Genomic DNA, 16,691 nt, shown 5'->3' on the forward strand with positions numbered 1-16,691 from the left:
TTACACTATTGGGTATTCATCCCAGAGAAATGAAAACTTAGGTCACATAAAAACCTGTACTGAAGTGTTTATAGCAGTTTTATTTGTGACAGCCAAAAGCTGGAAACAACCCCAACAGTGTCTTTCAACAAATAAATGGTTAAACTGTCACTCATCCATACCATGGAATACTACTCAGCAATGGAAAAGAACAAAGTATTGATATATGAAACAACCTGGAAGAATCTCCAGCAAATTATTCTGTGTGCAAAAAAAAAAAAAAAAAAGCCAACCCCAAAGGTTATATATTGAATGATTCCATTTGTATAACATTCTTGAAAAAGCAATTGTAGAAATGGAGAACAGATTAGTGGTCTCCAGGGGTTAAGGAGGAGGTGGAGCTGGAAGGGAAGATGGAATGGATACAAAAAGGCAGCAGGAAGAGTCCATGTGGAAATGGGAATATCCTGTATCATTATCAATATCCTGGTTCTGTTACTGGAATTCTGTGAGATGTTACCATGGGGGAAAACTAGGAAAAGTGCACATAGTACCTATCATATTTATTTCTTATTTAAACAGCTTCATTGAGATATAATTCACATACTGTAGGGCAAGTACAGGAAGTCTGGCTTCCTCACCCAGGTACCTGGGTAGCTAAGGGAAGCAGTGTTCCCATAGCCTTGGAGGGGCCTGATAACTAGTGTTCTTATAGCCTTGAGACTGGGTCCAATAAACTGCTCCCATAACATGAAATGGGCTCGCATGTGCAGAATTATGTTATGTTCTGTAATGTTCTGGCAGTTTTCCAGCTTTGTTCCTCTCTAGTACTTAAACAGGTAGGGACTCCCTGCTGGGGGCGATGATGATGAGAGACACACAAGGGGTCAGGTGCCATGATGTGTGCCATGCTGGGGAGCAAGAGCCATGACATGAGACACGCAGATAGACACGCAGCTTGCAGCATGAGTGGCTCACTGACCCGTGAATAAAGGTAGGCCAGACATCCCAATGGCTCTGTGAATATTTTTTTGTCTGCATGAATACCATGAACCTGCCTGGCCATGAAGGGTGGCAACATACATACCAAGCAAGTCACTTAAAGTATACAGTTCAATATTTTTAGTATAGTCACAGATATGTACAACTTGCTCTACAATGTCTTTTAGACTTTGTTCATACATCCCCTCTCCAGCCCTAAGCAAACATTTACCTACTGTTAAGGACATTTAATACCAATGGAATAATATGTAGTACTTCTTGACTGCCTTCTTTCACTTAGCATATGTTTTAAAGATTCATCCATGTTTTAGTATGTATTAGTACTTTATTCTTTTTATGCATGAATGATACATTAGTCCTTGTGCTCTAAGACCCCTCAAAGGATGTCTGAAACTGCAGATAGTATGGAACTCTATGTAAACTGTGCTTTTCCCTATACATGCATACCTTTTCACTTAACAGAAGCATTTTATGGCTTGTCTTTGGCATTTATGAATTGTCAGTGTCATTGTTATTCTTGCACTTGTGGGGGCATTAAATAAAATAAGAGTTACACGAACACAAGCGCTGTGATGTGACAGTCACTACGATAGTCAAGAAGCCTACTAAGTGACTAATGGGTGGCTAGTGTTTAGCACATGGATATGTGGACTCACATCCCAGGCAGGATGGATGGAGCAGGGCAGTCCAAGATTTCATTAGGCTACTTGGAACAATGCACAATTGAAAACTTACAAGTTGTTTATTTCTGAAATTTTTCACTTCGTATTTTTGGGCCACAGTTGACTATAGGCAATTGAAAACTGCAGAAAAAGCAAAACTACAGAAAAGGCAGGGGGAAGACTACTGTATTCCATTGTATATGAATATTCTACATTTTACTTACATTCATTAGTTGACTGATATATTTGTGTTGTTTCCACCTCTTGTCTGTTGTGAATAATGGTGCTATAAACATTCTTGGACAAATGTTTGTATGGGCATGGTTTCACTTCTCCTGGGTATATATCTTGGAGTGGAATTGGGGGATCATATGGTAACTCTTCCGTTTAATCATTTGAGGAACTCACACGCTATTTTCCAAAATGGAAAGGACAGGAAGTGGTATCTCATTGTGGTTTTGATTTGCACTTACCTGATGACTGTGGATGGAAAGGGGTCACATGAAAGGACGAAGCTAGTGCCATTTGCTATTGTGGCATCATTTGCCTAACAGGCCTATGACCTTGTTAAACATCACTGCCATTTTACTCTTCTGAGCTTATGTTCTCAGGACTGGAAAATAACTGGAAAAGCAATAACAGATTGTGACTAACCACTCCCTGCAGCCACAGGCAAATGATAACATTGGAGCAAACTGCAGCAAAACCAGCAGAAACCGCCTGTGTTGCAACACCGCCCACAGCCAAGCCGCCACACAACAGCAATCCCCACTCCCACCCTTTATAATCCAATAAAAGCTCAAAACCCAAACCCCTCAGGGCCAGCATAATTGGAGAGGATTCAAATACTTTTCCATCTCTCTAGGTTCTGTAGACAGCCTCCTCCTCACCCACCTTCGTGGCCAGTGATCGCTAAGTCCCTCTGGATCTTGGGCTGCTAACATTCACATAACCAAAGGCAACAGTTTTCTAGTCAAGCCCTGTTTGCGGGCCTATTGCTTTCCTCCCAGATTCGGCCATCAGGGATGCCTCTTGACTGTCTCCCTTCTAATCTCAATCTTGTCCTATGACTCAGGGACACCTGACTCTAGGACAGATATCTGTGTATTTGGTCTGATCTTGGACTCAGGGATGTTTGATTCCTGGGGTCAGGTCTGTCTAGGTCATCAGAGTCGGGGATGTCCCTCTCTGACCTTTCCCTCCCTCAGTATGTTTCCATCCCTGAAATGTCCTCCTTTTTCTTTCTTATAGTTCCCACCATGGGCAATACTCAATTGACCTGCCCAAGGACTCCCCACTAGGATATCTCCTTAAGAACTTGAAGGCTCTGGGACTTACCAACCTCGAGCCCAAGCACTTGATTTTCTATTACAGTATGGCCTGGCCCAAATACAAATCAGGTGATTAGGAGGTCTGGCCCATGAACAGATCTCTTAACTATAATACTATCCTCCAACTTGACCTGTACTGTTGCCATCTTAAGAAATGTTATGACGTTCCTTACATTCAGGCCTTTTTCGAACTCTCTTGTCATCCTGATCTCCATACCTCCTGTCCCATGCTCTCCCTTACACCTACTTCCCTTCCTCCTCCATCTCCCCAAGATTTTGATGATCTCCCCCTTTCTGCACCTCCTCTTCCTCCTCCATATCCCCCTTCTGATCCTTTGCCTGATTCTTTAACATCTCATATTCATATGATGTGACATTGTCATCATACCTTCTCTTACTTTTTAAAAAAATTGTATTTCACTGATAATGGTATTACAGTTGTCCTGCTTTTTTTCCTTTTCACCTCCTTTCACCCAGCACCCCCACTCTCTCAATCCCCCCACCATTGTTCATGTCCATGGGTGATGTGTACAGGTTCTTTGGCTACTCCATTTCCTATACTGTACTTTATATCCCCATGGCCACTCTGTAACTACCTATTTGTACTTCTTAATCCCCTCACCTCTTCACCCATTCTCCCCTTCCCCCTCCCATCTGGCAACCACCTGGTAACTAACTTCTTTTCTCTTGCTGCTTTTAAGATTCTCTCTTTATCTTTAACCTTTGCATTTTAATTATGATGTGTCTTGGAGTGGGCCCTTTGCATCCATCATAATCAGGACTCTGTGTTTCCTGGACTTGCATGTCTACTTTCTTCACCAAATTAGGGAAGTTTTCTTTCACTACTTTTTTCAGATAGATTTCCAATTTCCTGCTCTTTCTCCTCTCCTTCTGGCACCTCTATGATGTAAATTTTGTACCTCTTGAAGTTGTCCCAGAGGCTGTTTATACTATCCTAATTTTTTTGGATTCCTTTTTTCTTCTTGTTGCTCTGCATGGTTGTTTTTTGTTTTATGTTACAAATCATTGATTTGATTCTCAGCTTCATCCACTCTACTATTGTTTCCTTGTAAATTGTTCTTTATTTCAATTAGTGTATCCTTTGTTTCTGACTGGGTCTTTTTTATGCTGTTGAGGTCCTCACTAAGTTCCTTGAGCATCCTTATAAACAGTGTTTTGAACTCTGCATCTGACAGATTGCTTATCTCCATTTTGTTTAGCTCTTTTTTCTGGAGTTTCGATCTGTTTTTTTCATTCAGGCCATGTTTGTTCATCTCCTCATTTTTGCACCCCTCCTGTGTTTGTTTCTGTATATTAGGTATAGCTGCCTTAACTCCCTGTCTCAGTAGTGTGGCCTAATATAGTAGGTTGGCGTCCTGTAGGGTCCAGTGGCACAGCCTGCCCTATCACCCAAGCTGGGTACTCAAGGTGTGCCCCTTGTGTGGGCTGAGTACACCCTCCTCTTGTAGTTGAACCTTGGTTTCTGTTGGCAGATCAGTGGGAGGGATTTGCCCAGGCCACTCAGCTGCAAGGATTGGCTGTGACCACAGATTACCACTCTCTACACTCTGAAGGATCAGCTGTACAGGGGCAGGGTGGTGGAGCTCTGATGTGGTCTGTAGCTCTTCACTAGATGTGCTGGCCCTGGGTTTTCCCTGGTGGTACATGCTAAGGTTGACCCCAACCTGTGTTTTTCCCAGGGCACTCTGCTGAGCTATAAAGCAATTTGAGATGGCTGCTACTTGTGCTGGGCTTGGACATTCCCAGGCAAAGCCAAGCTGTGAATTTAGTCTGGCTGCTGCTAGTGCCAGGCCTGGGGCTCACTGTAGCCAGCTGTTGCTTGTTTGATAGGATTTAGAAGCCAAGACCAGCCATTTTTATGGAAAAGAAGTTTGGGAGGCCCATCAGTTGGGTGGGATTAAGTCTCTGGGGATCTCCACGGCGGGTCAAACAGTGCTACCTAGGTTGATGGAGTCTCAGATATGGCACAAGTTTGCTGGCTCTGTGGAGAGAGTGTTTTGCTAAGAGACAACGGCCTTTGCTCATCTTGATGCCAGATACTTCAGTCTCTCCCTGTGTACCATTGGTGCCTTTCAAGCTGCCAGCCCTGTTCTGGAGCTCAGAAGGAGTGTATCTGAGTTGGTGAGTCTGTGTGTGGGTTCTTTAAGAGGAATTGCTTGGGGCTCTAGAAGTGTCTTCCAACAACTCAATTCCTACTAATTTTTGCAGCCATAAGTTGTGGGGACTTATCTTCCTGGCACTGGAATCCTGGCCTGGGGAGCCTGGTGGGTCTGAGACTCTTTGCTCCCAAGATATCCCTCCCAAATTTTTATCCATGTGGGTGTGGGACCAGCCCATTCCGCATCTGCATCCCTCCTACAATCTGGATGGAAATGTTTTCTTTAATTCTATAATTGTCAGACTTCCACTCAGCTCAATTTCTGATGTTTCTGAGTGATGGTTGTTCTATATTTTAGCTGTAATTTTTATATAGTTGTACAAAGAAGTGAGCTACATCTGCCTACGCCACCATTTTGACTAGAAGTCAAGTCCCTGTTACTTCTTAGCCATGTTTCTTTGTTGTTCTGTGGATATGTGGACATGTGTACAATAGCTAATTTGAAGTCTTTTTCTTACAAATCCATATGCAGAGTCAGTTTCTGTTGCCTGTTTTTTCCAGGTGTATGGGTGATACTTTTCTGTTTCTTTGCTTGCCTTTTGTTGTTTGTTGTTGTTGTTGTTGTTGTAAAGTGGACATTTTAGATAACATTGTAGCAGCTCTGTGTACTTCCTCCAGGAGTTGTTATTATTTGCTCCTTTGTTTAGTGACTGGATAGATTATTTTAGTGACTTCTACTCCCCACTGCTTCCCAGTGTAAAAGCCTTTATGTTGCTTCTCAGGGAGGTACTGCATCCCACAGTCACCATAGCTGACATTGTTTTTTTTGTTTGTTTGTTTTGTTTTGTTTTTACTCACTTTATTTTTTTCTTTCTTTTTAAATATATTTTATTGATTATGCTATTACAGTTGTCCCATTTCCCCCTTCACTCCCCTCCACCCTGTACCCCCTCTCCCACCCACGTTCCCCCCCTTTAGTTCATGTCCATGTGTCATACTTGTGAGTTCTTCAGCTTCTACATTTCCCGTACTATTCGTGCCCTCCCCTTATCTATTTTCAACCTACATTCTATGCTACTTATTCTCTATACCTTTTCCCCCTCTCTCCTCCTCCCACCCCCCTGCTGCTAGCCCTCCATGTGCCCTTCTTTTCTGTGGTTCTGTTCCTGTTCTAGTTGTTTACTTAGTTTCTTTTGGTTTTGCTTTAGGTGTGGTTGTTAATAATTGTAAGTTTGCTGTCCTTTTACTATACATGTCTTTTCTTTATCTTCTTTTCTTAGATAAGTCCCTTCAGCATTTCATAAAATGCTAAAATGCATTTCATAAAAGGGCTTGGTGATGATGAATTCCTTTAATTTGACCTTATCTGAGAAGCACTTTATCTTCCCTTCCATTCTAAATGAAAGCTTTGCTGGGTAGAGCAATCTTGGATGTAGATCCTTGCCTTTCATGACTTGGAATACTTCTTTCCAGCCCCTTCTTGCCTGTAAGGTCTCTTTGGAGAAATCAGATGACAGTCTGATGGGAACTCCTTTGTAGGTGACTGTCCCCTTATCTCTTGCTGCTTCTAGCATTCTCTCCTTTGTTTTTACCTTGGCTAATGTAATTATGATGTGCCTTGGTGTGTTTCTTCTTGGGTTCAACTTCTTTGGGGCTCTCTGAGCTTCTTGGATTTCTTGGAAGACTGTTCCCTTTGCCAGATTGGGGAAGTTCTTTATTATTTGTTCAAATAACTTTTCCACTTGTTGCTCCTCCCCTTCTGGTACCCCTATAATTCGGATGTTGGAACGTTTAAAGATGTCCTGGATGCTCTTAAGCTTTTCCTCGATTTTTTGAATTCTTATTTCATCATGCTTTCCTGCTTGGTTGATTCTATCTTCCTTCTGGTCCACTGTATTGTTTTGAGACTCAGATTCCTTCCTTTCACTATTGGCTCTCCTCCGCGTATCTTCCTGCATCTCTTTTATGGTAACCTGCATCCTTTCATTTAAATTGCACCCAAAGTCAACCAATTCTGTGAGCTTTCTGATCACCAGTGTTTTGAACTTGCATCTGATAGACTGGCTATTTCTTAGTCACTCAAAAGGATGAGTCCTGGGGGACTGATCTGTTCTGCTGGAAACATATCTTATGACTTTCCCTGTCTCTCCTATTTTTTTTTTTCTGGTCTGGTCACTCTTGTTATGGTGGGGGGCGGAACCTTAGGTGTTCACGGGGGCTGGGCATCCCAGTCGCTAGATTGTGACGTTATATGTGGGGGCAGGGGCGGAACAATGGCGGCAGTTCCGCTCTCCTGGGCTCAGACACTTCCCTGGGATCCTGGGCTGCGAACTCTGCCCTGGTCCACAATCGCTGCCCCACTGGTTCCCCCAGCCACTGCTTGCATACTCAGGGATCACCGCTTCGTTCTTGTGCCCCAGATGGCTGTTGTGCCGATTTTGCGCCAAATTTCCCCGACCTCCACGCACTGCCGACCTGCGCCAGCCCTGCGCCCGCCCGGCTCGTCATCCCCTACCAGTCTGGATGTACAGGTCTACTTCAACTTCTTGGCTGTCCGACTTCCATTCAGATAAATCCTCTGACAGTTCTGAGTGATATTATGTCTGTAAATTATTGTTGTTCTATTCTTGGTTGTGCGAGGAGATATGGTGCGTCCACCTATTCCTCCATCTTGTCGGAAGTCGGCTGACATTGGTTTTGGTAGAGCTCTGTTCCTCTTTTCCTTAGCATACACAGCAGTTAAAATGTACTAATTCCTGCTAGTTGCTCTATTGTTATCAACAATGCTGTTGGGATAAATTATTCTACAAAGTGATCCAATCAAATTATGTCTCTGAAGAAATACTCTTTTTTAATATTTAAAACTTTTAAAAATGTTTGACTCTAAAGTGAGAGAAGGAGAGACATCAATTTGCTGTGATATTTATGCATTCCTTGGTTGCTTCTTGTAGGTGCCCTAACTGGGCATTGAACCCACAATCTTGATGTTTTGGGACAGTGCTCTAACCAACTCAGGTACCTGACCAGGGTAGGGATATTTTATGAAATCAATGCTTGGCATTTTTTTTTCTTTAAGAGGACTCCATTTTAGTTATCTTATCCCATGGCTCTCCTGAAAACTTGGCAGTCACAGTTTTATCCTGTATCTTGAATGTCCTTCCAATTGCCTTTCACCACAATTTCCTCTGTTGTAGACAGCATCTATGGGGTTGAACTTCACTATTTATTGCAAATGAAGTCAGCTCCTCTGTGAGGAGATTAGGGGCTATCTGTTTTACAGCATAGTTTTCCCTCCAGGCACAATATCTACACTAGGGCTCTGGAGCTAGGGGTGAGGACAATGGCAAACTTCTCTTTTAATAACATCCCATTTTAGGAGCTGAACACTTGGTGGAGGATTAGAGGCATTAGCCCGAGCTCCTCTGGTCTTGTCTTTCCTGACATTGAATCATCACCTTACCAGGTAGGGCAAGGGTAATAAAGGCCCCAGTATTCTCAGTGCACTGTGTTAAAAGTAGAATTTCTGGTACATAAGTGCCATTTGCACAGAAAAGGAGTACCCCTGTCAACTGCACTTATCCAAGCCTCAGCACCCAATCTGGGGACAAGATGAAAAATGCTGATGTCCTGCTCATTCTCTGATTGTGAACTGGGGGTGAGGGAGTTGAGAGAGAGCCCTTGGTTCTTGTCTGCAGCAATCTGGAGGGGAGTCTCTGTCTCACTGAGCTGGGAGGGGGGTGATAGGAAGTTGTGTTTGTTCAAATACCATACATTCTTGCCTTTGTTGCAGAATTTTCGTAGATTTTCTTGAATAGATATTGCATTTGGTGTTTAATTTTAGTACCACTTCCATAGGATTTAAGTGGTTTAATGCAATTTCCACTAGTTTCACCTGGGAGCAGGTCAGCATAGTTCCTCATGCTGTTATACCAGCAGTACGCTATATTATTTCTTAGAGCTATGTGTGAATGTAAAATTACCTAAAAAAAGACAAAACAAACCCCTAATCAGAACATAAATATATAGATAGCATGGCTAAACTCTAAGTGTTGTAAGTTTCCTGATAGAAAAAGTAGACCCACAAGAAAAGCTGTTAATCAATTATCTCTGATATTTGGAACACCTAATATCTACAAAGTGATTACCAGATAACATGTGGTGAAGACTCTTGACATGACTCTGAGTGTCTCTATTTTCTGTGCAAACATCAAAAAAAATATCATGTAATGAAAGGTTAAAAAGAACAGGAAATCAGCCCTGGTTGGGTAGCTCAGTTGGTTAGAGCATTATCCCAATATACGAAGGTTGTGGGTTCAATCCCCAGTCAGGGCACATACAGAACACACCAATGAATAAATATATAAGAGAAACAACAAATCAGTGTTCCTCTCTTTCTCTCCCTTTTGCTCTCCCTCTTTTCCCTCCTCTCTAAAATCAATTAAAAAACAAAAATAAAAAAATAGGAAGTCAGTGAGTTCATACAATAAATTTTTAAAAAGATTTTATTTACTTATTTTTAGAAAGAGGGGGAAGGAGGGAGAAAGAGAGGGGCAGAAACACCAGTGTGCGAGAGATATATTGATCAGTTGCTTCTTGCTTGCCTACAGCTGGGGACCTGGCCCACAACCCAAGCACATGGGAATTGAACTAGTGATCTTTCAGTTTGTAGGCCAGCACTCAACCCACTGAGCCACACCAGCCAGGGTACGATAACATTTTTTTAAAGAGCAAAGGTAAGACTCTATTTAAAAAAATGCCATTAAAAAAAGCTGAGAGAACAATAGATTTGAAATATTACCATTTTGTAACCATTATCATAAAGGTTAGTACAGGCAAAAATCATCAGAATATACTATATATAAGGACATACAGTAAGTTTCATGAGGAGCATGATGTATGCATGGTGGTGAAAGTATATCCCCACATATTGCTTACTAGTTTTAAGGGGAAAAACTACATGGTGATGATACTAGATGACACTTTGAGCAGATGATTAAAATTAATATTGATGGTTACCAGATGAGAGAGAGGTTGGGGACTAGGTGAAAAAGGTGAAGGGATTAAGAAATACAAATTGGTAATTACAAAAGTCATAGGGATGTAAATTATAGCACAAGGAATACAGTCAATAATAATGTAATAACCATGTATGATGCCAGGAGGGTACTAGAAATATGGGCAGAACACTTTGTAAAGTAATTGGTTTTCTATCCACCATGCTGTACACCTGAAACTAACACAAAATAATGCTGAATGTAAACTGTAATTGAAAAAAAATTTAAAAATTAGTATTCTCAATGAGGGGCAGATAGCCATCATGTGCCTCTAGATGTGATACTCTCAAACACTTCAACATCACGTATGATTTTGTCTGGTAATGCACAATCTGAATCTTATGAGAAAAACTCTGACAAACCAAAATTGAGGATATAAAATAATTGGCCTTGGTACTTCAAAAACATCAATATCATGAAAGACAAAGGCTTAAAAACTGCTCCAAATTAAAGAAGAATAAGGAGACATACAACTCAATCCATTGTGTGATCCTGGACTGGACAACTGATAAAATGTGATAAGGACTGTAGGTTAAAAAATAGTATTAAATAAGTGTTAAATTTCCAGATTTTGATAAGAGCACTGTTATGGACTACAAGTGTGTACCCCTCCTCCAAATTCACATGTTGAAACCCTAATGCCCAATGGGATTGTATTTGGAGATGGGGCCTTTGGGAGGTAATTAAGTCATGACAGGATTGTTCTTATAAGAAAGACACAAGAGAGCTTGCTTCTCTGCTGTCCACCATGTGAAGATACAAGAAGACTGCAAACCAGGAAGAGTGCCCTCACCAAGAATCGATTTCTGCTGGCAACTTGATCTTGGATTTTTCAGCCTTCAGACTGTCAGGAATAAGTTGTTTAAGCCACCAAGTCTATGGTAAATTGTTATAGCAGCCTGACCAGGCTAAATAAGTACTATGTTTATGTCAAAGAAAGTCCTGATTCTTGGGATCTACACATTGAATAGTAATGGATAAGGATGCATGATACAACACCGTACTCTACAGTGATTCAGGGAAAAAGTACGTCTCTGTGTATATATAAATAGGACAGAGAATATGACAATACATATTATAGTTTTTCTGTAAGTGTGAAATCATACAGAGATGTCTTCTGCTTAGAATTTTTCACTCTCCAGCTTGTGGGAAGAAACAAATATTAGTTATGTTACTTAACTACTTAAATTCCTCCACAGTTACTCTTCAGTAAATAAATTTTTGTAAGTATTCTAACACAGAGATTATCATAAAAGAGGTTAAATAACTCTTAAAACTTATGACCTGGCAGCAGTATTGTTACAAATATATCTAAACTTAACACTATGAAATAGACTAATTCCTTTAATAAATACAAACCAGTTCTAATACTTTTAGATGTCCCTGATCTTTTCAAAACTCTTGTAACCCATTACAAGTTGAACTGTCAGAATTCTTGTTCAGTAGCATTACATGGAGGAATAGTATTATTATACTGCAAATACAGTAAATGATGATCCTTCAGATATTTCTAGAAAAGGGGTAGGAAATTTTGCAAGTTGCTCAAAATGTGCAATATTAGCACCAAAGCCCACTGCAGTTTGCTCATAGGGCAAATACACTATTGTTCAAAGGGAGAATGTCTATATTCTAAGGAAGGAATTAACATAGCTTGCTCTAATGAGAAAAGTGCCTTGTACTTACAAACCACGCATAGAAATAAGCCACTCTCTTTTGTCTTGTGCTCCAACAGGCTTATTTTCTTTATGAACAACACTTGTACAGAATTCCAGACTTGAGAGGACCAAAAAATTGTTCTATAGACCTCTGGATTGGTTTTTTATATTCTTACAGAACCAAAACATCTTTGTTTTAATCCTATAACTCCCAGGAAATGATGATGACAACTGACTCCATAAAAAGCCATCTTCTTCCTGGAAGAATATTGGTTTGGAATAAATGTCTATAAAGCTACTTCTCATTTTATCAGACATTGTCAAAGAGATCATTCCAGTCGCCAGGTTTTAAAACTAGAGCACTTAATCCAAACCAAATACAGTTCTTAAAAATAGAATTGCATTGGAAGTATTTGTACTTTTACTAACGTATAATAGGATTTGGTGCTGTGTATTCATGAACTCTTTTGTCCAAGTTGAGTGATCCTTGAGTAACTTACAGGCTCATGTTAGCCATACTTTCTCTTTTTTTTTTGAGATTTAGGAATATTGGATAATGATTCCTAATGAGGCTTGAGCCTTATTGATACATTCCCTTAGCAAGAACCTGGTCTCTAGAATCTTAAATCCTGCTGTGAAGCCAGTGTTCACACAGATGGTTCTATAAATAATCCTCCACCAAGAACAGCAAGAAAGTCAATAGAAAACTGATGAAAACAAAAGTTGAAGTTATTACTTCTTTGTTACATAATGAGTTGAAGGAAGAATATCAACATAATGCCTTTAATGTAGATTGGGAAATCTGTTATGATATTGCTTAGGACAAATCTAAGACAATTAAATTAGAGTGGTTATCAAATCCAATGATGAGCTCCCTTCAAGATCTTACTTCATAGAGACTTCTGATCAAGATGGAGACGTGGTTTGCCTCCTCATGCAACCACAAGAATTACAATTAACCTGAAAACAAAAAACACCCAGAACTGCCAAAAAATTGAACTGTATGGAAGTCCAACAACCAAGGAGTTAAAGAAACCATGTTTGTCCAAATAGGTAAGAGGGGTGGAGCCACGGAGGAAAGACACAGTCATGGAATTCAGGGCAGAGAGGACACAGTGTGGTGTAGAGAGGTGGCGATGGTGGTGGAACGGGCAGTCCCATATTCACGTGTGGTGGACAAAAATCAGGAACGTTACCATGGGAGTGAGTGATCTCAGCTGCAGGCCAGACTGCACAGCCACAATTTCCAGCACCAGGAAGATAAAGCTTCAAAACTTCTGGCTATAAAAACCAGAGGGGCTTGGGGTGGTGGAAGAAACTGCCAGTTTCTCAGTAGAGTCCATTTAATGGGTGCACAAACCCACCTAGTCTGTAAATCACCAGGGCAGCAGCTAGAAGGGTGCCAATTGAATATGGAAAGTGGGTGATGTGACTGGAAATGGGGAGAATGCTGGGCAAACCTCCAGAAGCCAAGCAGCAGCATTGTCTCCTCTCCAACCCCTCCCACCATGTAGAGCCACAAAGTGGTGAAGTGGGTTGCCCCACCCTGGCAAATACCTAAGGCTCCTCCCCATACAACTTAACAGGTATACTAAGATAGGAAGTCAAAGCAGCTCTATCTAATACATAAAAACAAACAAAGGGAAGCTGCCAAATTGAGGAGACAAAGAAATATGGCCCAAATGAAAGAACAGAACAAAATCCCAGAAAAAAAAACTAAATTAAATGGAGATAACCAACCTATCAGATGCTCAGTTCAAAACACTGGTAATCAGGATGCTCACAGAACACACTGAGTATGGAAAAACCAAAAGTGAAGAAATGAAGGTTACAGTAAGTGAAATAAACAAATCAACAGGGAACCAAGAGTGACCGGAAGGAAGCCAAGATTCAAATCAACGATTTGGAACATAAAAATAAACATTCAACCAGAACAGAAAGAAGAAATGAGAATTTGAAAAAACTAAGAGAGTATAAGAAGACTCTGGGACAACTCCAAAAGTGCCAACATCTAAATCATAGGGATGCCAGAAAGAAAAGAGGAAGAGCAAGAAATTGGAAACTTTTTTGAAAAAATAATGAAAGAGCCCTGGCTGGCGTAGCTCAGTGGATTGAGCATGGGCTGTGAACCAAAGTGTCGCAGGTTCGATTCCCAGTCGGGGCACATGCCTGGGTTGCAGGCCAAGGCCCCCAGCAACTGCACATTGATGTTTCTCTCTCTCTTTCTCCCTCCCTTCCCTCTCTAAAAATAAATAAATAAAATCTTTTAAAAAAGAAAAAATAATGAAAGAAACTTCCCTAAATTGGCAAAGAAAACAGACATACAAGTCCAGGAAGGACAGAGAGTCCCAAACAACTTGGACCCAAAGAGGGCCACACCAAGAGACATCATAATTAAAATGTCAAAGGTTAAAGATAAAGAGAGAATCTTAAAAGCAGCCAGAGAAAGGCAGAGAGTTACCTACAGAGGAGTTCCCATAAGACTAATCAGCTGATTTCTCAAAAAAAAATTTTGCAGGCAAGAAGGGACTGGCAAGAAGTATTCCAAGTGATGAGAAGCAAGGACCTACAACCAAGATTGCTCTACCCAGCAAAGCTATCATTTAGAATGGAAGGGCAGATAGTGCTTCCCAGACAAAGTAAAGCTAAAGGAATTCATCATCACTAAACCATTACTATATGAAATGTTAAAGGGACTTATTTAAAAAAAAATCAAAACTATAAACATTAAAATAATATACTTGTAACTAGCAACAACTTAACTTAAAAACAAAAACAAACAATCGACCAGAACAGGAACAGATTCATACATATGGAGATCATTTGGAGGGTTATCAGCTGGGAGGGGGGAAAGTGGGCAAGAAGGTACAGGGATTAAGAAGCATAATTCATAAGTAGAAAATAGGCAGGGGTATGTTAAAAATAGTATATGAAATGAAGAGAGCAAACAACTTATATGCATGACTCATGGACATGAACTGAGAGGCAGGGGACAGATTGTTGGACAAAAGGGGGATACCAGGTGGAGGGGGGGCAGAGGGGGAAAAAGTGGGACCACTGTAATAGCATAATCAAAAAACTATACTAAGAGGGAGAGAGGAAAGATCTTACCTCATAAAGCAAAATAATGCATCTGCATCCTAAGTAAAACATAAAAAAAATGTCCTCATAGTTAACTCTCCATCTTGAATCCTGAACCAATTGACAAACACCTCTGCATCTTCCTTACCAGTTCCCTACTTCAAAAACTGGCTTTAAAGTCATCTAGCCCAATCTTTTCTAAATGTCCTAGGATTGAGAGACTCCCAGGCTTTGCCTATGGTTTGTTGTCTTTCGCTACATGAACCTAAATAAACCTGGCTTTGTGGGAACAACAGGCATGTCTGATAAATCTGCTAGAAGGTTTCAAAGGATTTTCTTACAAATTTATAGTCCAGCTACCTAGAGAAAATCATTTCTATTTAAGTAGGTTTCCTATTTCTGGCATGGTTTGCTTGGTAATTTTACTTGATTCTCATCATATTATATATATCTTGCATTTTTAAGAAATATGCTTTTAGAAATTTTTGCTAAACATTTTCAACAATAGTAAAAATATTTCATACTGTTTTATTGGTAGAGTACATGCCAAAGTTGAACCATTCCTTTTTCCATTTAGATGTTTTCCCATTTTTGCTATTGTAGAAAAAACCTGTGATGAATATTTTAAATAAAGCTTTCCTACAGATTAAATTATGTTAAATTATGTCCTCAGGATAAATCCTTGCAATGACAACACCTGAATTGAAGGATGTGAGTATTTTGGGACTCTAGTCACACAATACTTGCTTTCCAAGAGTTTTACTAGTGGGCTCCTCCTACCTGTAACCTGGCAAGTAAATGTTCACTGAATTTTGACCAGCACATTAAGAGAAACTTAAATACAAGTTTTACCTACACATTTAAAAGTTTTAGACATTTACATACAGCTTTTGAAGAACACAATAGGCAGGTTTCTCATCAGTTTGCCCCTAAATTTCTCAAACTGACTAGGGAGAAAAGCAACTTAAGTCATAAAGCACTTGAAGGAAATGCAGAAAATATCAAATAGTAAAGCAATAATTACTGCAAGCATAGATAAGTTGGTCATGTGACATAGGTTTGCATATATACAGATAAAAACAAGTATCTAAGATTTAAAATAATTTTCCAATTTGAATTGTTTTCAAAACCTTTGGCAGTTGGAGTGTAAAAAAAGACCTTTTTTGGTAAGGTGTTAAGTGAAAAAATATTAAAAACACATACGTAGTTGAACATGAGTGAATTATTTTATAGAGACTGCTTTATGCGTCTGAACCTTGTAAAAAGGTCAACTATTTTATTTTACAATGCTAATGAGAACATCTTTTAAAAGTACATGTTAGTATCACGGGTCTAGGGCTTAGTGATCAAGTTAGCTAGGCCTTGGATTCCTGTCCTATTGGGCCCTGGGCGCTCTAACTTTGCCAGTTTTCTTCAAGCTAACCTGGAGACTGGAGATCTGATCCTCAATTTTCTTCTTAGGTTGTATTAATACAAGCTATGTCTAGGAGACTGAAGCTTGAGAGCAGTTGAGCAAAGACACAACAGATTTCTTTTCTGATCTTACAGTTCAGCTAAAGCTCTACGTTCCTGACCCTCCGTTAAACAAACACACAAACAAACAAAAAAGACAAGAAAAAAAAATTGAGTAGTGCCCAACACTGCCTTTAAGCCCACAAGGGAACAAAATCCAACTGGAAACCTTCTTCACATCCATGTCCCCGCCCTTCTCTGTTAAACAGTACCTAGCCCACCCACCGCTCGGCTGAACTGCTGTGACGTCACCATGGCGAAAGGCTTGCTGTGTGCCTTTGGGTACTTTCTCGCTC

General features: G+C 40.3%; 1 long non-coding RNA gene across 1 annotated transcript; it reads right to left on the reverse strand.

Annotated features, from left to right (window-relative positions):
* Positions 1-1,447, reverse strand: LOC118499897. Its single transcript, XR_004902440.1, has 3 exons — positions 1,437-1,447; positions 162-170; positions 1-59 (listed from the first exon to the last, which is right to left on the reverse strand). It is a non-coding gene; the product is annotated as an uncharacterized LOC118499897 (long non-coding RNA).
* Between the last annotated feature and the right edge of the window lie 15,244 nt (positions 1,448-16,691).

Source organism: Phyllostomus discolor, chromosome 4, assembly GCF_004126475.2.
Source record: "Phyllostomus discolor isolate MPI-MPIP mPhyDis1 chromosome 4, mPhyDis1.pri.v3, whole genome shotgun sequence".
In the NCBI taxonomy this organism is placed as follows: Eukaryota; Metazoa; Chordata; class Mammalia; order Chiroptera; family Phyllostomidae; genus Phyllostomus; species Phyllostomus discolor.